General features: G+C 37.3%; 1 long non-coding RNA gene across 1 annotated transcript in view; it reads left to right on the top strand.

Annotated features, from left to right (window-relative positions):
• Window positions 1-23867, top strand: part of LOC145537018 (uncharacterized) — a 35995-nt gene extending 12128 nt beyond the window's left edge. Inside the window, exons 2-6 of the long non-coding RNA XR_014076132.1 lie at window positions 7162-7245; window positions 10434-10553; window positions 11290-11358; window positions 16744-16977; window positions 20475-23867. This is a non-coding gene — a long non-coding RNA (uncharacterized LOC145537018). The remainder of the gene's footprint in view (window positions 1-7161; window positions 7246-10433; window positions 10554-11289; window positions 11359-16743; window positions 16978-20474) is intronic.
• The last annotated feature ends 341 nt before the right edge of the window (window positions 23868-24208 follow it).

The following is a 24208-nucleotide window of genomic DNA, read 5'->3' as shown; positions in this document are numbered from 1 at the left end:
CAAGTTACTAATTACCTTATAACCATGTCATATAAGTAATGGCAATAAGCATAATTTGGAGTTAAAAGCTGGTCAGTTTTTGCTTACAGAGAGTAATCATCTTCATTTCTTCAGTACTGCATTATATATACTTATATAATAAAACATACATTTTCACTTTTTAGGCAGCAATTAATTTCAACTTAACATTTTGGCCTTAATCCCATTAACATCTAAAGGCATGCCTTGAATATATTTGATTTTTATGAGACAATTGGATTGAGTTGGAAACAGAAAAAAAGTGTTTTCATGATAAGAAAGGAAAAATCTTAAACACTTTGAATAATACTGATTTTGGATGTACTACTACTTGAAGTGTGAAGATCTGGTTCATTCCTCCTGAAAAATAACCTTTTGTATTTTGTTACTGCTAAGTGGTCTGCTATCACTTCCTTAGTCAAGAGAGCTGGCATGGTGGTGTAGGAATGTATTTTTGAATGACATAACATCATTCAGAAAAATACCAAGTTTTTCTTTACAGTTACTTATAAGAAAGGCACCCCTCTCTTCTCTCATTGCCTTATTTTAGTTTCTCAGCAGCACTTTAATAGTCTAGAGTTACTACTGTTGTAGCCACGCATTCCAGGAAACAAACTCACTCAAAAGTACAATGCAGATAGTGGAGTGCAGTTTATTACACTAGTGGGCCCAGGGCAGAGTCTCCTCTTAGCCAAGGACCCCGACCAGCTTTTGTGAAAACCTTATATACCCTAAGTGAACGTGCTCAAACCCACCTCCTCAAATTCTCTGAAACTAGTCTGAACAAAGGAAAAGAGAGATACAGTCAATCAAAGTTAACCCGTGATTCGTATGCCTTAAGCCTAGGTAGTTAACAGTGGACAATTATCAACAGGCCTGCGGTCATACCCCAATAAGCATAATAGAATATATGATCCTATTTGGTTACACAGATAATTGGGGTATTCTTTTAGTAGGTATGAGCCCTGGGGCTCTTCCATTCAGGGGGTCTGGTTTTCCAGTTGGTATGTCATTTCCATAGATACTGGGCATATAGCTCAAAGTCCACAGTCCTGCCTAAGATGGAGTCCTGCTTTCAAGATGGAGACTGTTCTGTCTGTTTCCTCCTTCACTACATCATTTGTTTACTTTTATTGTCTTATTCTATATCCACTCTACTCCCCCAGCCCACCAAAGGCCAATATAGGTCTCAGCCAGTCTTACTCTCCTCTGTATTGCACTGCCTAGAAGATTGATAAGCATTTAGTGTATGTTTGATGAATGGGCACATGAAAGAATGTGTAATGATCACTTTTTCTATGTGCCACAGAGACATGGATAGCATTTGAAAGAAAACTTCTCATTGAGTGGATCCTCATTGAGATGTCACTGCCTGTCAGTGGGTTTGTGTTTTAGCCCTCCTAGAAGTTTATAGTCAACTCTCCTTTTTCTACATTTGATAGTCTAATTATCAACACTTTCTTCTCAGCTCTTCCATTCTACTCCAGTTATCTTTCAGCAAAGATTTCATCTAATTTTTCACCAAGAGAATAGACACCAATCCAAGGTTCACCTTCCATTTTTAAACAACTTTATATTATGTTTAGCAATTTCTGTCTCTTCTCCTTCCATTGGGGAGTGAGCCTTCTTTTCTTCAGGTGGTGGTGGTGGTTTAGTGGCTTAGTGGTTTAGTTGTGTCCAACTCTTGCAACCCCATGGACCATAGCCTGCTAGGCTCCTTTGTCAATGGGATTCTCCAGGCAAGAATACTGGAGTGGGTTGCCATTTCCTTCTCCACGGGATCTTCCCGACCCACGAATTGAACCCAGATCTGCTGCATTGCAGGTAGATTCTTTACCAACTGAGCTAACCTGTTAATCTGCACTTTACATATCATGCCCTTTTCTGGCTTTCTGAAACCTTATGCCACAAATTATTCTGTGATTTCTATCTTTAAACTCTGCCTCGGAATAATTTATTTTCCCCCTTCAATTGAATGAGTTCAAGTGTTTTCCATCTTAAGACAGTCAAACAGACTTTCAAAACAAGAATCACATTCGTAAGTTTAGCCCTAACATTGATTACCCGAAAACAAGGGCAAAAATGTTTGTGATGTTCACTTCTTTGTTCCCAAGATCTAGAAAAGAGCCTGGTACATAGCAGACACACAATACAAAGATTCATTCATTAAACCAGATCTTAACAATTGCTAATGTTTGCTTTGTAGCAGTTATCATTCCAAGTACTCCACAGGTGCACTCACTTACTCCTCATAAGGTAGATATAATTATTAGTTTCACTTTACTGATCCAGAAACCAGGATACATCAAAAGTAAGTAATTTCTTCAAGGTCACAGATACCTTGCACTCATCTCTAGACTTGCTGTCTCTCAATTATAAATAAATAGTAGTACCTGCAGCAAGAGATGGATGGATGGATAGAAGAAGACATCTCTATCTTTCTATCTCTATTATATTAAACAGTGTTCAATCCTAGGTGGAAATAGTTCATTATAAAAATAATTAAGCCCCTCCTTATTTTATTAACCTCTGTTGCTTTAGTATCTGATTTCATTAAACAGACATTTTCAAGTTCTTTCCTAAACTTCCTTCTGCATGAGGACAACGATGTTAATAAATTTGCCTGAGTTTTCATAGTGAATAATTTAGACTTGAACCCCAGTAGTCAAACTCAAGAATCTGTGCACTCTAAGCTCTTTGCCACACTGCAGGTCACCATTCTTTTTTCCTTTTCTTTAAATGGAGGCTGAAGCTATGTTATATATTTATGGTATACAATCATCACTAGAATCCTAATCATTTTTGAGACAAGCAAATATATGTCTATATCCCCCTTCCTATCTCTCACTCCCTTCTTTTTCTCCTTAATGGAAGGCACTGAGAACAATTAGATATCTAGTGCTTTTACTTGGTTGTATCTCTCCCTTAAAGTATTTGCCTCCCAAATAGAAACATTCTTATTGTAGGCATTATTTTTGCTTTAAAGAGAGATAAACAAAGTTTACTTTTCATTCTCTTTTTTTCTCATACCTCTGATTGCATTAAGCTCCAATTGAAATACTTTCCCCTTCAGCCATATCTTGCCCCTTTTACTTTTTGCCCTTTTTTTCCTCTCCATATGTCTTTTTTTTCTTTCTGTATTTCTTTCTACTTCGAACTCTTAAAAGATCTTTGTAAACGTAGGTTTTATAGCCGTTTTTTTTTTTTTTTATTATTCAGTAGGATCATTCTTTGTACTAATTACATTATGGAGCCTGCCATTAATTTTTCCAGTTACATCTCTTTTAATGCAGTTGTATATGGAGATCCCCTTTTACAGTTTTCTATTTGAGAGTATCTGATACCTTTCTCTTCTCTCCCTTGCAAACACATGCCATTGACAGCTAGCACTCGATTACTTAAATGGCTGTATTAGCCTGAGTGGCTCTTCCTTTTGCTTTAATTTTAAAGACCTCCAGGTAAAGAGATAACTTTCATAGAAATATTTTCTAATATCATTCAGCATGTACCAATGGGACACTTTCTTGACTTTTCTCTCAAATAAGCCTTACTATTTTAATTTCTTACTATTCTCCATTCAATGGCAGAGGTAAGAATGAGGGTTCACATATACTGAATTGCTTTCTTTCATCTGAAGGTAAGTGCCAGTCTTCTTCAGGCCACACATCCCAATCTCACCATAGCATTTATGATGTCTTTTGTAACAGACTGTTAATTTGGCTTTTGGGGGGTTGCATTTTGTCTCTTCACAACAACTTAGTTGTATCTCTCAAAGAGAAATATTCTAATGTATAGCAATTTCAAATATCTTTAAAGAAATCCTCCATTATTCTAAAATTATATATGCCTAATTATCCAGTCTCCATGTCATGTGTACTCAGGTTGCCTTCGGCAATATAAGTCTGTGATTCACTTTAATTCAACAATGGAATAACGAAAAGGAAGAATATGTGCCCCCCTCCCCCCACTTTTTGCAATATTCTTGAAGTTGCTCTGGGCATATACAGGCGTCTTTGCCATTTATTAAGAATAATCAGCAAAGGAAAGCAAAGAAAAATGATAAGACATATCCATTCCCTAGGGCTTTAACGTTCAGGCTCAACTGGAGTCCCAAGGGTATTTTAACACCTAAGTTCTCTGACTACAAATCTGTCCCTCAGGTCTTTTCAGTTATTTCAGGGAAGTGTCAGTTGCTTATGGTACAAGAGGCAATTATTTCCACGCAGAAAATAGTTCAAGGAAAGAAAGGAAGAAATCTAGTTAGTGAAACAAGGTACTGAAAGACGAAAACTCGAAGAGAAAATAAAGGAGCACATTGAAAAAAGTACAATGATATATATTTACAATTTTATATTCAAAAGATAAGTATAGATACAGTGACACATAGCTATATTCATCTATATCTATATCTGCATCCATATTTATATTTCACCCATATATCCAGTCTGTAAGTGGGAGGAAGCAGACCTGGTGGTTAAGAATTCAAACACAAAAACAGCTACTGCAAGCTGACACTGAGGCTTTGGCAGGTCATGTGACATAGACAAGATACCTATTATGTTTGGGCCTCAATTTGTGCATCTCTAAAGTGGAACCTTTACCTACCTCATTTGGTTGTTATGGGATCAAAGAAGTAACAGATATACGATACTTAATCCAGTGCCTGATGAAGTTATTATTTAAACATGTTGTTTCATTTACAAATCTTATATGTGAACAACAACGACAAAAGTGTTCTGTAACACACATCACTGCCTTTTAGGTGAATGGGTCCAAGAAACTGAAGGCTTTTTGTTGCAGTTAGCTGAGTGCCTAGGTGTTAAATATAAATTTATTAAGGCTTGGATGTGTGCGCGAGGTAACAAAAGACTGAGCTGTTTAGAGACCTCAGAAAACTGATTTAGACACAGGAAGTCCCTCTGCTCATGCCCCTGGCCTGGGCACTATTTGAGATGAAGGCAGCAAAGGAAAAGCTCAGAGAAAGAGACCCGAGAACTGGTTCCCTACCCGAGTGGCTACTGAGGAGAGGCTAGTGTAAGGAGCATTTGCAATGAGATGGTGAGTGCTGTGTAAGAGTCCTCCTTCCCAGAGCCCACGGAGCTCCAGGTAATCTTGCCCTTTCTCAATACCCTTGCTGTTAATTAATTTTCTTGTGAAAATAGGTCAAGTTGCTTGGTTTCACTTACAGCTTGAGTCCAGAGCAGAGTCAATCTGTGCAGTCTCAACCTTTTCATGGGATATTACTTAGACAAAAGGACTTTAAATTGCTGAGAATACTAGGATCAGGATACCTGCTTCCCTCAGGGGTAAGTATGCTACCCTGAGTTGTAAAATTTCCTACAATGATATTTTCATCACCAAAGTCATTTCCTAATTCCTGTATATATTCTTTAGTTACCTATTCACTGTTCAAAATTTCTAAATTTTCCTAGATGTTTCCAGTCTAGAGCCATTTTATATTTGAAGATATTTACTTGTCTCTTATCGGAGAAGGCAATGGCACCCCACTCCAGTACTCTTGCCTGGAAAATCCCATGGACGGAGGAGCCTGGTAGGCTGCAGTCCATGGGGTCGCTAAGAGTCAGACATGACTGAGCGACTTCACTTTCACTTTTCACTCTCATGCATTGGAGAAGGAAATGGCAACCCACTCCAGTGTTCTTGCCTGGAGAATCCCAGGGACGGGGGAGCCTGGTGGGCTGCCGTCTATGGGGTCGCAGAGAGTCGGACACAACTGAAGCGACTTAGCAGCAGCAGCAGCACTTGTCTCTTATAAACAAAAATAACATTCATCTTCAAGAGTGTAACAGTTTTGCAAAATACATTTCCCCCCAAGAATGTTAAAGAGCACACTCAGGAGCTAAGCAATCATATTGGACTCCGGAATATTCTGAGAATTAGACCCGGATTTATTTTGGGTAGGTCACATAACTCCTCTTTTTGCCTCAGATTCCTTTCTGATGTGATTGGAATAATAATGAGACTTTTCTTTTGAGACTGGACCTGGGAAATAAAATTTTAAAAATGTGGGCCCCTAAGTTTTGGCATATAAGAGCTGAAAATACCAGAGAATGAATTTCATGCTCAACTAACAAAATTAATTGCGGTAGTGTTTAAATGCAAAGCAACACACTGTCTTGATTAGACATTTAAAATTGGAACTGATATTTATGAATGAAAAATGAAGTTATTTCAGGTATCCAGTGAATGCTGACTGCCTAATATGAGCCAGGACATATGCTAGTAACTCAAAGGTAAATGCTAAGAAGAGGGCTTACTCTTCATCTCTCTTGAATTTTCAGCCTTGAAAGGGAGACAGTTAAACACTTTCAATGTAAGTACCTTATAAGGCACACAAGACAACCTAGACATATCATGAAATCATTCCATATAATGGTTAAATTATATCTTAAAAGTCTACTTGGAATTATGGATGTGTCTGTGGGAATGTGGCAAGAGGGGGAAGAGGAAAAGTAAGTAGTAGGTCATGAAAATCATAAACGAAGTAAACCTGAAAGGATGACCATGGCAGTACCTTATCTGTATTTGAATTGTGTGGAGAATGGAGATGGAAAGCAAGCCAGGCATCTTAATAAAGAATGTTGCAGAAATCTTAGTGAGAGATGGTTGTGATCTGAACTACAGTTTTAGTAGTGAGGGTAAGGAGAAATTGATACATTCAAGAGACACTAGTGGGTAGTCTGCCTGCAGTGCGGGAGAACCATGTTCAATCTCTGGCTTGGGGAGAGCCCCTGGAGAAGGAAATGGCAACCCACTCCAGTATTCTTGCCTGGAGAATTCCATGGACAGAGGAGGAGCCTGGCGGGCTACAGTCCATGGGGTCACAAAGAGTTGGACACGACTGAGTGACAAACACTTTATGGTTTTAATTAACAGAATTTTCTGTTGATTGATTGATTAGAATGAGGGTGATCAGGGCAAGTGGAAACACAATAAAAAAATAATTACCAACTTGCTGGATGGTGATGTCTTTTAATTAGAAACAAGAGCAAGTTTAGGAGGGAAAGGTTAGGTTAGTTGGGACAAATTAAACTTACAAGACAAAATGTCACAATAATAAGTCTGTGGTATGATTAAATGATTATTTAATCTTTTTATTCTATTTATGTGGATGTGACACAGTAATGCTCTGCAGAGAGTCTTTGGAGGGACTTTAGAAATGATGAACTGAATATTTCCATGGCTGTTCCATCAGGAAAGCTCAAGGTAACTCTCAAGGCTAGAGAAAGAGACATCAATGCATAGTAAAAAAAACTACTGCAAAATTGGCGAGTGAGATGAATTTTACCTATTGTGCTTTTCTTTCCTCTTGCAGCATTGTTTTTCTTTCTTATATAGACTTGCTCCTGTTTAATTCTTGCCAAAGTTCACCACTGTATCAACAGATAAACGTGTTTCACAGGTTGTGAAGGGCGAGGTTAAGAATTGCAGCCCGTCTCTTTCTTCCTCTGCCGACAGTTACTACCTAGAACAAATGGAAAGCAGGCAACTTATTTAAAGAAGGATGACACAGCCTGTGTTCTTTTCTCATCCTTAAATTCCCGGAAGTAACAGTGAACAGGAACTAGATTTGTTTTCCCAGATCGTCTACCTTTTCTTTCCTGAAAAGTTGCAAGAACAATATATAGGACATAACCTTCCTGCTTTGAGTAGATTTAAAATAGCATGGTGATTGGTCTGGGGAAGTCTCAGTTCAGTTCAGTTGCTCAGTCGTGTCCGACTCTTTACGACCCCATGGACTGCAGCACTACTGGCCTCCCTGTCCATCACCAACTCCCGGAGTTTACTCAAACTCAAGTCTGTTGAGTCGGTGATGCCATCCAACCATCTCATCCTCTGTTGTCCCCTTCTCCTCCTGCCTTCAATCTTTCCCAGCATCAGGGTCTTTTCAAAGGAGTCAGCTCTTCACATCAGGTGGCCAAAGTATTGGACCTTCAGCTTCAGCATCAGTCCTTCCAATGACTATTCAGGACTGATTTCCTTTAGGATGGACTGGTTGGATCTCCTTGCAGTCCAAGGGACTCTCAAGAGTCTTCTCCAACACCACAGTTCAAAAGCATCAATTCTTCGGCGCTCAGCTTTCTTTATAGTCCCACTTTCACATCCATACATGACTACTGGAAAAACCATAGCTTTGACTAGATGGACCTTTGTTGGCAAAGTAATGTCTCTGCTGTTTAATATGCTGTCTAGGTTGGTCATAACTTTTCCTACAAGGAGCAAGCGTCTTTTAATTTCATGGCTGCAGTCACCATCTGCAGTGATTTTGGAGCCCCCCAAAATAAAGTCTCTCACTGTTTCCACTGTTTCCCCATCTATTTCCCATGAAGTGATGGGACCGGATGCCATGATCTTAGTTTTCTGAATGTTGAGCTTTAAGCCAACTTTTTCACTCTCCTCTTTCACTTTCATCAAGAGGCTCTTTAGTTCGTCTTCACTTTCTGCCATAAGGGAGGTGTCATCTGCATATCTGAGGTTATTGATATTTCTCCTGGCAATCTTGATTCCAGCTTGTGTTTCTTCCAGCCCAGCGTTACTCATGATGTACTCTGCATATAAGTTAAGTAAGCAGGGTGACAATATACAGCCTTGATGTACTCCTTTTCCTATTTGGAACCAGTCTGTTGTTCCATGTCCAGTTCTAACTGTTGCTTCTTGACCCGCATACAGATTTCTCAAGAGGCAGGTCAGGTGGTCTGGTATTCCCATCTCTTTAAGAATTTTCAACAGTTTGTTGTGATACACACAGTCAAGTGAGTGAAAATGATTTCAGGCTAAACTGGGAGGGGGAGAAGCCTATCTTCAATGTTTCTTTCTCTCTCAGTCTCAAATCTCTCTCTCTCTCTCTCTCTCTGTGTGTAGCTGTCTTGCTTGGACTTTATTTTGACCTTTTCCTATGCAGGCATTCGCTCAGTACTCTTCTGCCGACCCAGTGCTCCTCTTCAAATCTTTATTTGAGAAGTTCCCCAAATCCATTTTGCCATCAAAACCTACAGACACTGTATTTCAAGGTATACAGTGTATGGAGAAGGGAGTTCAGTGGATTTTTAGTGATAAACAATGTCAAATTAGCCTATATAACACCATTTGAAGACAACTAACAAGTCTAAAAAATGCCACACATTTTAAACTTCAAGGAAGCCTTCTATCATAAATCTTCCAGTTATTTTTAGGATGAAAATGACTAGAATGTGGACTGTTCGCTCACCAAGTAGAGATATATGGTCTGGTTGCAATGGCCCCGTTGATTTGAGTTAACTCCCACCTATGATTTTTGATGACTCTTTAGTCTCATGTATCCAATTCTGCTTTGTCATTCTCTTATTTTAGGGATGGGTATTTTTAGACTTGATATCCAGCAAGTCAATTTCTTTCTCAGTTATATACAGAGCTTTAAATATTGTTAATCCTATACCTCCAGGAAAGGCAGACAATTTGAACTAAAATAAAATATTAGCACTCAGGCCTTCTTTGCACAGTAGCACTTTTAATTATGGAGGAGGTACAAAATTTAAGATCATTTTGAAAATGTAAATTCCCTCCTCTTTTTATTAAAGTATATACAAGTTGGAGAGTGGATTCATGCATTAATAAGTGCTTTTTTAAAAATTTGCTTATTGAGAAGAGGAAGTTGACTTTTGCTAGAGCCATTTACTTCTTTAAGAGTAATGAAATATCTGAAGGCATCTATACTTAGTTTTAAGAGAAATAAATATAGGGTGCCTCACCCATAAAGAGTTAGGATTATATTTCCTTTCTTTGCATGAAAGATGTATAATTTATAAGCTAATGAGTTGTAAAGGTCTTCTCACAAGTAAAATTATATTATCACTCCCAAGAGGAAGATAGTCAAACTATTCTGTAATAACTAATTGAAGCTTATTTTATCTTAACATTTAAAATGTAATCTGTTCTTTTTAAATGCACCATTAAAACAATACTCAGATACAGAGAAGGTGAGAGTTACTAGAGTGAGAATGGAGAGAAATCTTAAGATAGTATTTATGTATTTGTCTTTTGATGAAGAAGAAATTCAATTGCTTAAAAAAAACCTAGATATATAAGCATAGACTGTTTAGCAGCTCAAATATAACTTAAATGTTTTCACGAAACTGATTTCCTTTTGCCTTTATGGCTTCATCCCTGTGGTACAGAGTCTTCTATGATGACTGCCAAAGATCCTACCCTCTGGTATTTATGCCTTTGTGAAACCCCCCTCATTTGCATATGGGCTCAACCTACTTAGTTCTAACAAACAGAATATGGAAAAAGTGGGGGGACATCAACTGTAAGATGAAACTATAAAAGACTGTGACTTCTGTTTTGCTTACTCTCTCTCCCTCATTTTGGCACTCTCTCTGGCTTTTCTCTCTCGCTTGTTCTGATGAAACAAGATGGCATATGGAGAGGCTTATGTGGCAAGGAATTGAAGGTAGCCTCTGACCAACAGCCAGCAAGAAACTGAAGCCCTCTGTCCAACAGCCCTCGAGGAACTGCACTGGGATAACAACCACGTAAGTAAACTTGAAAGCAGATTCTTCCCTGATAAGAGCTTTCACATGAGATCATAGCTCTGTCCAACACTTGGATTACAGCCTCGTAGTTCCTGAGCACCTGGATTCCTGGCCTACAGATCCTGTGAGCTAATAAATGTGTGCTGTTTTGAAGCACTAAGTTTGGGAATAATCTGCCATGGAGAATTAAGTAATTAATAAAACCTCAAATAAATATTCACTACTATACTGCATTTTATAAATTTACATTTTTATTGTGTGTAAATTTATCAAAGCTCAGTGACAGCTGTTATGTAAATTAAACATTTATAAATATGAAACATGTTCATAGTCCCAAAAGCCATTTTTAAACCAGGCTATTTTCATGGTGAATTTCTTTGTCACTAAAGAAAGAGGAAACATTATTTTGGATTTGATGGACATGTAATTTTCCTCTCCACTATAACGTTAATCTGAGGTCCTGAGATTCACAACAGGTTATTACATAAATTTTGAGTGAGAATTTTTTTCTCTGGAAGAAGTTTATAATACCTGTTCCTCTCACTAAATGACAGCAGTGGGTCCCAGATATTGGGACAACAAAAATGCACCAAGCAATTCCACATCCACCTGGAGAGGATCATATTGTTTCTAGATTAGAAGTACAAGAAATTTCTGCATGGGCTCCAGCTTGTCTATGGGCCTTCTCTCCAAAAAATCAATGTCAACTGTTGACTGTTTCTGTGCGTTTTTCTAGTGAAAGGATTCATGACTTTCGTGTTACTAAAAAAGGCTCCTGGTTCCCAAATCTGTCAGGGACTGCTAGGTAAGTCCCTAAATATGTGTGTCTTTTAAATGTGTTTAAAGTTTTAACATATAGAGAATAAATTGGAAGGGAGTGTAAGTAGATGCTGGTACAACAGATAAAAGGTTATTGTAGTAAAGAGTGGCTCGAGTTTGGGCAGTGTTGGATAAAATCCTACAGCTATTCAAAGTACTTGTGATGTTTTTGATAAAAGGGTAAGTCAGATACGTGCGTGCTCAGTCGCTTCATTCATGTCCAACTCTTTGCAATCCTATGGACTGTAGCCTGCCAGGCTCCTCCGTCCATGGGATTCTCCAGGCAAGAATACTGGAGTGGGTTGCCATGCCCTCCTCCAGAGGATCTACCTGACTCAGGGACAGAACCTGTGTCTCCTGCATCTCCTGCATTGCAGGTGAGTTCTTTACCACTGAGCCACAGGGAAGCCCAAATCAGATGAGGTAAGGGAAGTGACATAATTGACTCTCCTTGGCAAAAATGTGAATGATGATGCCATTTAGTGGGTTAGAAAAATTATAGAAAGAATGGATTTGAGAAGGAAGATAATACAAGTTCATTGTGAATCTGTTAATCTGAATGTTTTTGTAAACATAAAAGTCTATTTGTTAGGATGGCAGCATTGGATTTACCATTAAAAATCCCCTTAACTGGATTTATTTACTTTTGCCCTGTTGGGTGATCAGCTAGCCAAGAGTTGATCTGGACATATTACAGGTTAGATGAATATTTTAATTGCTACTTTGGTAAGATAAGCATTTCCATTCTGAAATATTTTAAATAATTTAACTTGAAACCTTAGTTTAAGCACATAATATTCATTTTAGTGTGTTTATTTCCTCCATCCCTTGACATGTACTAGAGACTTAATAAAGTTTTGGAAATTAGAAATATGTTTTTCTAAATGAGACCCACTGCTTTTCCCTCCCAAACTAACATTGTTCATCATATAGCAAATTGAATGAATTTTAGAAATGCAATAACTATTTTAGTTTGTGGTGATAAATGTGGTCCTATCTGAAGATTGGGTATGAGGGAAAAAATAGAAGGCCAAATATTTTCTACATTTCAGAGGTAAGTCAATAGATAAAATGCTAATTTCAAATTTTAGAGTTCAGAAAATATGAATTCCTTTAGGTTCCCTGAAAAAGAGCTAATTATTTTCACTCATTTAAAGTTCTTGACATAGCTTCCTCTTATCTTTAGTCTTTCTTCAAAACTCACCTTTAAATATGCTATTGCAATATTTTCAAAGTATATGGAATGAAAATGTGGACATCTATTTGGGTCATCACTAAAAACACTGGAGAAATTTAATTATACCAGGAGGAAAAAATTGATTTTTTTAAATATATACACTTAGTACTTTGAGAACACTCTCTTAAAAATATCTGAGGGTATTATAAATGAACTCTCTTAAGGTTTTATAGAGTATTAGTGGGAAGAATTTGTAGAGAAAACGTAGACAACTTCTCTTGAATGTAAGTTATTAAAGTATCACCTCATTAACATTCTAAACTCTTTTCTTTATGTCAAGAAAGACATCTCTCAAGATCACATAATCTGTTACTTTGAGACTACCACTCTACATTTATAATAGCATCTGACCTGCCTCCCGAGAAACCTGTATGCAGGTCAGGAAGCAACAGTTAGAACTGGACATGGAACAACAGACTGGTTCCAAATAGGAAAAGGAGTACGTCAAGACTGTATATTGTCACCCTGCTTATTTAACTTATATGCAGAGTACATCATGAGAAACGCTGGGCTGGAAGAAACACAAGCTGGAATCAAGATTGCCGGGAGAAATATCAATAACCTCAGATATGCAGATGACACCACCCTTATGGCAGAAAGTGAAGAACTCAAGAGCCTCTTGATGAAAGTGAAAGTGAAAAAGTTGGCTTAAAACTCAACATTCAGAAAACTTAAGATCATGGCATCTGGTCCCATCACTTCATGGCAGATAGATGGGGAAACACTGGAAACAGTGGCTGACTTTATTTTTCTGGGCTCAAAAATCACTGCTGATTGTGACTATAGCCATGAAATTAAAAGACGCTTACTCCTTGGAAGGAAAGTTATGACTAACCTAGGTAGCATATTAAAAAGCAGAGACATTACTTTGCCAACAAAGGTCCATCTAGTCAAGGCTATGGTTTTTCCAGCGGTCATGTATGGATGTGAAAGTGGGACTACAAAGAAAGCTGAGCGCCAAAGAATTGATGCTTTTGAACTGTGGTGTTGGAGAAGACTCTTGAGAGTCCCTTGGACTGCAAGGAGACCCAACCAGTCCATCCTAAAGGAGATCAGTCCTGGATGTTCATTGGAAGGATTGATGTTGAAGCTGAAACTCCAATACTTTGGCCACCTTATGCGAAGAGCTGACTCATTTGAAAAGACCCTGATGCTGGGAAAGATTGGGGGCAGGAGAAGGGGACGACAGAGGATGAGATGGCTGGATGGTATCACCGACTCGACGGACATGGGTTTGGGTGGACTCAGGGAGTTGGTGATGGACAGGGAGGCCTGGTGTACTGCAGTTCATGGGGTCGCAAAGAGTCGGACACGACTGAGCGACTGAACTGAATTTATCTTTGAAGCAAACCTACTGTGCCCAAAAGAGGAATTTCAAACTGGCTTGTTTTTCTCTGTATGTGTGTGTTTTGGTGTCTTCATTCTAGATGTGGTTTTATTAAATCAGTGATAACATAAACCTTCAATTAATTATCATCTGTAATCTAGCAGCTGCTTTTTTGAGAGAATTTAAAACAATTTTTTTTAAACGTTTTATATGTTTCAGAGAGAATTTGAAACAATATTTAAACATTTTATCAGTTTATCATATATCAATTTTGGTAAAAACTTCTGCGAGTAATGCAAAATCACATCGATAAGAGATAGTGTTGTACTTCAAATAGGACAGCACAAACCGTTCGACCATTTCTATGCATAGTGCAATACAATATGTGCTCATTTTCACAAAAGGCATGCAAGATGGGCTTGGAATATTCATCATTTATTAATACAAGACATGATGAAAATGTGATTTTTGAAGTGCTAAATGCATAAAGGTTATATAACTTTTTGTAAAATACTGTGAAATTGGTGATAGGGAAGAAAACCAGATAAATTGGCTTAATTTGCATAAGATTATAATAAAACCATTTTAGACATACTTAGGTATTGTTATAGCACATCTAATTGTGTCATTTAATATAAAAATCAAGTCCTTTATCTAGATTTGAATAGACTCATTTCCACTTTTGTCTACTTGGGCTTACTTAGGTTTAAAGCATGAAGGAGAATATTATTGTGCATAGCCATGGTTTGGGTGTTGAAGTGAAGATGTGACAAGCTGCAAGTGATAACTGGCTCCCTTCCCTTTCCGTTTCCCACTCTCATTTGTATGTCATTTTTAAAAGTTTTGAGGTGCCATCTGTTCAGACAACCTTCATCAACAAGTGATTCTCTGCTTCAAACAAACTGACCTAAGTCAAGCAAGAAAATGTACAGGGGTTGTGGAGGAAAGAATCTGTGACTTCCATGGATTTAGATGCTCTGTTGTGTAGTATTCTAGTATGAGGAAAATTAATGTGAATAAGTTAAAATTTAAATCAATATATAAGAAACTCAAGTGGTACAGTGGTTAAGAATCCGCCTGCCAATGCAGGAGACGCAAGAGACGCAGGTTCGATCCCTGGATCAGGAAGATCCCCCGGAGAAGGAATGGCAACCCATTCCAGTATTCTTGCCTGGAAAATCCCATGGTCAGAGGAGCCTGGCAGGGTACAGCCCATGGGGTCGCAAAGAGTCAGACATGACTGAGTATGCACGCACCCACACACACACACACATGACTGAGTATGCATGCACCCACACACGTAAGAAACTCAACTAGATAGTTCTGGTGTTTGCCATTTCTAATCAATGTCATTTCAAGGGTAAAGATACATTGTTTGCCTCTAGGTAAATTCTTTTAAATATTGTTTTTTGATAATGGTATCAAAGGATTTGATTATCTGAGCACTGCAGGTTAATAAGTATTAGCAATTTCAAATAGAATTGGAGGATTATTAAACACCATTCATCTGTTCAGGGACAGCAAAACAAACAAAAAATGCTGCTAGAGGTAAGAAAGTGTTTGTATAGTGTTTACACATCTCTTGACAATGTCTTAACTAGTAATCAGTGACAATTCAAATCTTTCAAAATTATTTTTGGTCTCATAGTGATTTTCAGATTAATTCAAATCCTTCTCCAGAGCTTCACAAATCCTCTTCTATTAAAACTTGTAAAATCTTTATTGTACTAACTTAACAAGATCAGAAAACATGACCGCTGAACTGTAGGAATTCCCCATCGTCAGCGATGTCAAATGAATACTACACAAGATTACAATAATAATAACTGCAAAAACAAAAGCAAAACAACTTGTGATTTTATGTTTAAACTAAATAAAATATATCCTGTATACTTTATAGATATTAGTAATGAGTTAGAATCAGATCAGTCATGCTTGGAAACAATGAATACACAATCAAAGTTACACTTTGTTTAAAACATTTACAACTACTTGTATGTCTCAAGTCCCTTCTCTTTTGTGCAAAAATACTGTTATGTTAGATACACGGACTACTGAATATTCATTAATATATAAAAGTTCTAAAAATTCTTACGTTCGTTGAACTGTGTATTGAAAGGAGAAAAAGATGCAGAGGAACCAAGGCAGAAAATATGAACAAATGCATAAACGCGGAAGCAATGAAAAAAACCCACTGTAAAAAGGAAATCAGAAGGCATTTGAGTTATCTCTTTATAAAGAGAATAGAAATGCAAGTATAACCTGATTTTGAGAAAAAGGAGTTTATTTCAAGATTTTAAGCCATGAGCAGTAAGGATTTCACAAATTGAGAAATAATTAAAATGACTATGCAGAACCTGCAGTGGAAATGATCAGACGTATACAATTTCTTATGAACTGAGTCTGTTGGTAATACAGTATATTGTTGGGGTGTGTGTGTGTGTGTGTGTGTGTGTGTGTGTTCATGAGATTAAAAAGACACAGCAATTCTCAGTCCTGGAGTCACAACTGGAAAGGTAAAGTCATGTAAAAAGCTTTACTAAATGAAACTCTTGAGCTAATATGTGAATGTATTGAATGGTTGGCATGCATGTTGTAATCAAAAGTTCCACATATTCTAATAAAATCAATTTTAAGGCTCATAGCTATTAGTGAACTGCCATGGAGGAAGGATGGTAAAGAAAAAAAACACAACCACAGAAAGGGCATGCTATGGGCCAGAAGTTTTTAGCTTAATTCTTTCCTTCTTAGGTGGGTTTTGATATAAAAGTTGATTAGAGTTGAAGTTCACTATCCTTTTGTATTAGAGCTGCTGCTGCTGCTGCTGCTAAGTCGCTTCAGTCGTGGCCGACTCTGTGCGACCCCATAGACAGAAGCCCACCAGGCTCCCCCGTCCCTGGGATTCTCCAGGCAAGAACACTGGAGTGGGTTGCCATTTCCTTCTCCAGCGCATGAAAGTGAAAAGTGAAAGTGAAGTCGCTCAGTCGTGTATTAGAGCTACCTGTAGTGATTTTATCATTATCTGGGATCCAAAAAATAAGGTAAAAATAACCCAAAATATTTCTTACTCTATAGTATGATTAACCATACAAAGTAATAAGCTGATAAAACAAATTGAATCAATACAGCCTTTTACAGGTAAATCTTTTAATTAACCTAAACTTACATAACGTAACCTCTTAGCATGTATAATTCTGGGAAATGTTTAATGATAATTTTGTGACACCAAAAGATCCTGAATCAAATGTTACTGGTAATCAGAAATACATGTACTAAGCACTATCTCACATCCTAATATTTGAAGTCACTATAGGGTATGTGCCCAGCTACAAAACCTGTATCAGTTTAAAATCATATAGATCTCATTAAAATGAAAGTGTTGACACATATAAAACCTCTATTTTCTTTATTCAATGTCATAGGAATTCAGTTTTAATAAAATCTAGGCTGTAGTAAAATATTTTATTGTGTTCCACTCTAACTTTTTTTTTTCTTTTTAAAGCAACAGATGAATGAAGGAGACATAGAGTCAGAATTGTGATTCCAATATTGGAAATAAAAGTAGCAGATATGTATGAACTTCATAACAAAAATTTCTAACTCTAAATTTCAGGATTTTCTCAATTTCATTTTCATGTTGCTAGTGAACAGAAAGGCAATTATTTTACAATTTTATTGAGATATTATTTATATGCCGTAAATTCTCCAATTTTAAGTGTACAGTTCAATGACTTTTCATAAATATACTAAGTTGTAAAAATTTTACTAAAACCTAATTTTTTTAATGTATTCATCACCTCATTTCTTTCATGTGCTTTTTGTCCATTCATATGTCTTCTTGGATTAAATTTCTATTCACACCTTTTGCCCACATTTAGATGAGTTATTTGTGTTCCTCTAGAGTTGAAAGAGTACTTCATGTATTCCAGATACAGTTCTCTTATCTGATACAAGATTACCGCTTATTTCCCTCAGGCTGTGACTAATTTGTAACTTTGAATTCTGTTCCATCAATCTGCATGTCTATCCTAAGGTTGGTACTACTACACTATAACTGGATTTGTAGTAAGTTTTGTAAACAGAGTAAATTCTCTAAATCATCCTAATTTTCAAGATATTTTGCTATGCTGTGTCATTTAAATTGGCATATGAAGTTTACCCTTCATTGCCAATTTCTGCAAGAAAGTTCAGTGATATTTTGGCAACAATGTAGTTGAAACTTCAGATCTACTAGGCTTGTTGTTGTTCAGTCGCTAAGTTGTGTCTGACTCTTTGCAACCCCAAAGACTACAGCATGCCAGGCTTCCCCGTCCTTCACTATCTACTGGAGTTAGCCCAAACTTATGTCCATTGAGTTGGTGATGACATCCAACCATCTCATCCTCTGTTGTCCCCTTCTCCTCCTGCCCTCAATCTTTCTCAGCATCAGGGTCTTTTCTAATGAGTCAATTCTTCGTATCAAGTGGCCAAAGTATTGGAGCTTCAGCTTCAGCATCGGTCCTTCCAATGACTATTCAGGACTTATTTCCTTTACGATTGACTGATTGGATCTCCTTGCTGTCCAAGGGACTCTCAAGAGTCTTCTCCAGTACCAGCGTTTGAAAGCATCAATTCTTTGGTGCTCAGTCTTCTTTAGGGTCCAACTCTCACATCTGTACACGACTACAGGAAAAACCATAGCTTTGACTACAGGGACCTTTGTCAGCAAAGTGCTGTCTCTGCTTTTTAATATGCTGTCTAGGTTTGTCATAGTTTTCCTTCCAAGGAGCAAGTGTCTTTTAATTTTGTGGCTATAGTCACCATCTGCAGTGATTCTGGAGCCCAAGAAAATAAAATCTGTCACTGTTGCCACTTTTTCCCCATTTATTTGCCATGAAGTGATGGAACCGGATGTCATGATCTTAGTTTTTTGAATGTTGAGTTTTAAGCCAATTTTTTCACTAGGCTAATTGACATCTAACCATAGAGTCTCTTTGAATCCATTAACATAAAATCTTTCCCCAATTATTTGGATCTTTATGTTCTACCAGTAATGTTTAGTAGTTTTCAGTATACAAATTTCACTATACTTATTTATTTTATCTCAATTATTCTCCTCCGATCCATGCTATTGATATTGATAATTTCTTCTCAATTTCTATTTTTGATTTTATGAATACATTGCTGGCAGAAATAAATGGAATTTATATTTTAAAAATTTTATTGAGATATAATTTACAATGCCCAAGATTCACTATTGTTAACTGTAAAATTCAATGAATTTTAATAAATATAGAAGCTGTATACATTACCAAAATCTAAATTTTAATGATGCTACCATATCAAAGAGAAACGTTAGACCTATTCCCAGTCACTTCTCATTTATACTCACAGCTTAAGCAAACACTAATTCACAGTATGTTCTCCTTCTTTACACATTTTAAATACTTGCTATTTTTGAGTAGCTTCTTTCCCGTAATGTTTTTCAGGTTCTTTCATGCTACTTTATATATCCATTGATTTTCCTTTTGTGGATATTTGACTATTATGAATGGAGATACTATAAGACTTCTGATGAAAGTCTTTAACTTGGATAGAAATTAATTTTTCAAATGCAGAATCCTATATTAAACATTTGTTTAACATTTTATTATCAGGCAAAGTTTTCCAAAGTGATTGTGACATCTTATATTTCTACTAGCAATATGTGAGGGTTCCAGTTTCTCTACATCCTCAACATGTTGTTTGATTATATTATTAACATTATAGTGGGTATGAATTGGTATTTACTTGGCATTTTAACTTGCATTTTCCAAAAAACTAATGGTGTTGATGAGCATCTTCGCATGTTCTTCTTTCCTATTTGTATACCTTCTTGAGGGAAATGTTTATTAATGTTCATATTTAATTGAGTTATTTGTACTCTGAGTATATTATTTTTTTATTTTTCACAAAAATAGATCCTATTCGATTTTGTAGGAAAATAGAGACCTAGAAATATTAAGTTATTTCCCCGATTTCCTTAGTAAGCAGTAGATCTCATATTGGAATCCTGGGTGTGAGGCTTCAGCATCTAAGTTCTTTCCTTTCACATCACTGTGCCTCACACTACTTACAGTGATCTTTTGATGGCATTTTATTTTAAAGATTATGATTTACTGATTTTTCCATATAGACAATGTGAAATCATTGAGTCTGGGCTTGAGTACTTTCTTGATATTCATTTTTGAATCTTAAAGTGTTTTTTTTTTTTAGTGTGCTTTGGTATCATTTATAAACAATCATTTCAAAAGTCAGAAGAACAAATATGCATGTATGCGTTCTAAAAATGTTGGCATCTATGTTTAAGTATATAATCCATTTTGAGTTGACTGTCATGCATTCATATTTTGCATGCGGACATTTGATTTTCCACGCATTACATTTGGAAAAGACCACTAACAAGCAATTAATCGGCTAAACAACACTGTTGAAATACAACTGAAACAACATATATGGGTTTATTTATAGATTTGAATTCTATTCCATTGTCCTATCCTAATGTCACTATTCTTTGCAGCCAAAGATTGAGAAGCTCTATACAGTCAGCAAAAACAAGACCGGGAGCGAACTGTGGCTCAGATCATGAACTCCTTATTGCCAAATTCAGATTTAAATTGAAGAAAGTAGGGAAAACCACTAGACCATTCAGGTATGACCTAAATCAAATCCCTTATGATTATACAGTGGAAGTGACAAATAGATTTAAGGGACTAGATCTGATAAACAGAGTACCTGATGAACTATGGAGAGAGGTTCGTGACATTGTACAGGAGACAGGGATCAAGACCATCCTCATGGAAAAGAAATGCAAAAAAACAAAATGGCTATCTGAGGAGGCCTTACAAATAGCTGTGAAAAGAAGAGAAGCGAAAAGCAAAGGAGAAAAGGAAAGATATTCCCATCTGAATGCAGAGTTCCAAAGAAGAGCAAGGAGAGATAAGATAGCCTTCCTCAGTGATCAGTGCAAAGAAATAGAGGAAAACAACAGATTGGGAAAGACTAGAGATCTCTTCAAGAAAATTAGAGATACCAAGGGAACATTTCATGCAAAGATGGGCTCGATTAAGGACAGAAATGGTATGGACCTAACAGAAGCAGAAGATATTAAGAAGAGGTGGCAAGAATACACAGAAGAACTGTATAAAAAAGATCTTCACAACCCAGACAATCACGGTGGTGTGATCACTCACCTAGAGCCAGACATCCTGGAATGTGAAGTCAAGTGGGCCTTAGAAAGCATCACTATGAACAAAGCTAGTGGAGGTGATGGAATTCCAGTTGAGCTATTTCAAATCCTGAAAGATGATGCTGTGAAAGTGCTGTACTCGATATGCCAGCAAATTTGGAAAACTCAGCAGTGGCCACAGGACTGGAAAAGGGCAGTTTTCATTCCAATCCAAAAGAAAGGCAATGCCAAAGAATGCTCGAACTACTGCACAATTGCACTCATCTCACACGCTAGTAAAGTAATGCTCAAAAATCTCCAAGCCAGGCTTCAGCAATACATGAACCATGAACTTCCAGATGTTCAAGCTGGTTTTAGAAATGGCCAAGGAACCAGAGATCAAATTGCCAATATCCGCTGGATCATCAAAAAAGCAAGAGAGTTCCAGAAAAACATCTATTTATGCTTTATTGACTAAGCAAAGACTTTGACTGTGTGGGTCACAATAAACTGTGGAAAATTCTTAAAGAGATGGGAATACCAGACCATCTGGCCTGTCTCTTGAGAAACCTGTATGCAGGTCAGGAAGCAACAGTTAGAACTGGACATGGAACAACAGACTGGTTCCAAATAGGAAAAGGAGTACTTCAAGGCTGTATATTGTCACCCTGCTTATTTAACTTCTATGCAGAGTAGAAAATGAGAAACACTTGGCTGGAAGAAGCACAAGCTGGAATCACGATTGCCGGGAGAAATATCAATAACCTCATATATGTAGATGATACCACCCTTATGGCAGAAAGCAAAGAACTGAAGAGCCTCCTGATGAAAGTGAAAGAGGAGAGTGAAAAAGTTGGCTTAAAGCTCAAAGTTCAGAAAACTAAGATCATGGCATCTGGTCCCATCACTTCATGGGAAATAGATGGGGAAACAGTGGAAACAGTGTCAGACTTTATTTTTGGGGGCCTCAAAATCACTGCAGATGGTACTGCAGCCATGAAATTAAAAGACGCTTACTCCTTGGAAGGAAAATTATGACCAACCTAGACAGCATATTAAAAAGCAGAGACATTACTTTGTCAACAAAGTCCGTCTAGTCAAGGCTATGGTTTTTCCAGTGGTCATGTATGGATGTGAGACTTGGACAGTGAAGAAAGCTGAGCGCCAAAGAATTGATGCTTCTGAGCTGTGGTGTTGGAGAAGACTCTTAAGAGTCCCTTGGACTGCAAGGAGATCCAACCAGTCCATCCTAAAGGAGATCAGTCCTGGGTGTTCATTGGAAGGACTGATGTTGAAGCTGAAACTCCAATACTCTGGCCACCTGATGCGAAGAGCTGACTCATTGGAAAAGACCCTGATGCTGGGAAAGATTGACAGCAGGAGGAGAAGGGGACAACAGAGGATGAGATAGCTGGATGGCATCACCGACTCGATGGACATGGGTTTCAGTAGACTCTGGGAGTTGGTGATGGACAGGGAGGCCTGGCATGCTGTGAATCATGGGGTCACAAAAATTCGGACATGACTGAGCAACTGAACTGAACTGAATGCCAGTACCACACTCTCTAGATTACTATATGGCCTGCAGTACATTTTGAAACTGGAAAGTGTTTGTCTCTCCACTGTTCTTTTATAAGATTGTTTAGATTATTCTCAAACCTTTACATTGCCATATTAATTTTAGCAGTCATTTTATGCAAAAAATGCAAATGGGAGTTTAACAGTGATGGTTTGAATCTGTAGACCTGATTCTACTGGCATTTTAATAATATTGAATCTTCTAATCTGTGAACATGGTTTTGTATTCCATGGCTATATATTCCACTGTTTGGTTGTAACTTTTTTATGTATATTTTCTAGTTGAATGACATTTTTTCCTTTTCATTTATTTGGTGCTATGAATAATGCCGCTATGACTTTGTGTCCATGTTGTTAGCTGAATATAAGTTTTCATTTGTGTAGTTTAGTAATCCTGCTATTGCTGGATAATTTTCCTATCAAAAATAAATATTAGAAACTGCCATACTGTTTTCCAAAGTAGCAACAAAATTTTGCATTCCTATCATCAATATTGGGTCCTTGTAATTCCACATTTGAGTATGCTTGTTATTTCCTGTATTTTTTTTTTTATTATGGCAACTCTTCAGGACAAAAGTGTTACACTTTTTCATTCTAATTTGCATTTCATGTTAACTAACAGTTTAGAGCATTATTTCATGTGCTTCTTGGTCATTCATATTTCTGCCTTTGTGAAATAACTCGTTAAAATTTGACCCATTTAAAAAATTTGATTATTTGTGTTCCACTTACTTCTTCAGATGAAAATAATCTTTATATATTCTGAACTCATTTTCATTACCTGTTATGTGATTTGCTGTAAGGAAGCATTTAACAGGAAGCTTCCTGTATGCTGTTTTCGGTCTTGCATAAATCCTTTGTTCCTTAACAGCCCCTGAATGCAGGTGTGAGAGGGCTGGCAAGCCAGCTCTCGGGAATAATAGGAATTTATGTATTCCATTTGTATGGAAAGTAGCCTTCCCATATGGTGAAAAGTAGCCATTTACAACTCTCTTCCCTTCTGATATGGAAAGTAACTTTTACAATCCCCTCTTGAAAATGATTCTAGCCCCAGGCTTCCTGAATAACTTGTAAGATTTGTTTATCCCTATCTCTGCTGAAAAGGCTATCTTTTAAGACAGTATATATATGCCCACAATGTGTTGAATAAATGCATTTGTTCCATCAGAACATCGGTCCCCGTGTCTTTCTTCATTTCTCTCTCTCTCTCTCTCTCTCTCTCTCCCCCTTTCAGGCTGCTTCCACAGAGCACAGGTGTCCTCTATGTCTACTTATTCGCCCGGGCTTTCAAGACCTCTTTGAGAGGGTGCCCTGTGTCTACATAGATGGAGCTAACTCTTTGTCTAGAGTTATACTGACACACTGTGTAAACCAGGGAATTATCAGCCTCTTTTCTTCCTTCTTTCACTTTCTTATTGTCGACTCTGTACCCCCAAGTTCTGGTCCATTAAAGGACCATAACAATTTGCAAATATTTTTCCAGTGCATTTCTTGTCTTTACCTTTCCT

This window comes from Giraffa tippelskirchi, chromosome X (genome assembly GCF_054371585.1).
Source record: "Giraffa tippelskirchi isolate mGirTip1 chromosome X, T2T-mGirTip1v1.2.pri, whole genome shotgun sequence".
In the NCBI taxonomy this organism is placed as follows: domain Eukaryota; kingdom Metazoa; phylum Chordata; class Mammalia; order Artiodactyla; family Giraffidae; genus Giraffa; species Giraffa tippelskirchi.
This window is presented reverse-complemented; position numbering and strand designations above follow the sequence as displayed.